The sequence below is a fragment of the Orycteropus afer genome, unplaced genomic scaffold, assembly GCF_000298275.1.
Source record: "Orycteropus afer afer isolate SDZICR_OR568_19922 unplaced genomic scaffold, OryAfe1.0 scaffold00016, whole genome shotgun sequence".
In the NCBI taxonomy this organism is placed as follows: Eukaryota; Metazoa; Chordata; class Mammalia; order Tubulidentata; family Orycteropodidae; genus Orycteropus; species Orycteropus afer.
The window spans coordinates 17,440,042-17,440,780 of NW_006921603.1; positions in this window are offsets into that span (position 1 = coordinate 17,440,042).

Below are 739 nucleotides of genomic sequence, written 5' to 3' on the forward strand. Positions count from 1 at the left end.
AGAGCTGAAGCCCAAGGTTGAGGGGCTTTCACACAACCTCTAGAGCCTGGCACTTTGAACTTGGACTTCTAGCCTCCCAAACTGTAAGAGAATAAGCTCTTATTATTTCAAGCCATCCCATTTGTGGTATTTTCGTTAGAGTGGTACTAGGTAACCAGAACAAGGATCCTCTCAATTCTCGGGGTTTGACAAACCTCAATCAGCAGATCAGATGATGGCTGCTGTCCCAAATCCAGGGGTGAGATGATGATGAGCCAAAATGCAGAACAGGAGCAAGAGGAGGGCGAACCTTCCAAGAAGATTCCTGCATATACCCTCAAGGAAGCTAAGGGTGGCCATTTGAGTTATACCCCCTAGCAAGGTGGGACTCAAGATATATCCCACCTGTGCTGCTCTAACAGCAATACCCCAAGTGGATGACTTTAACAATCAGGAGTTTAAAAGCAGCTACTCAGTTACTCATGGCAAATTCCACCATGGAGCCAATTGCCAGTCATTATAGGGAATAATTACTACCAGCTGCCAGCCAAGTTCACACACAACCTTAACTACCACACCACTCTAAACAGGCATGGATAATAGGATTTACAATACATCACAAAGTGAAGGACAATGGCTAGAAAGCCCACATCAAGCAATTCGGCACACATACAGAAACCCAAAACTATATTTTAAGAGATAATATCTTAGTATATGTCATAAACTCTTTTCTGATCTATTTCATTCTTATAAAAATAAT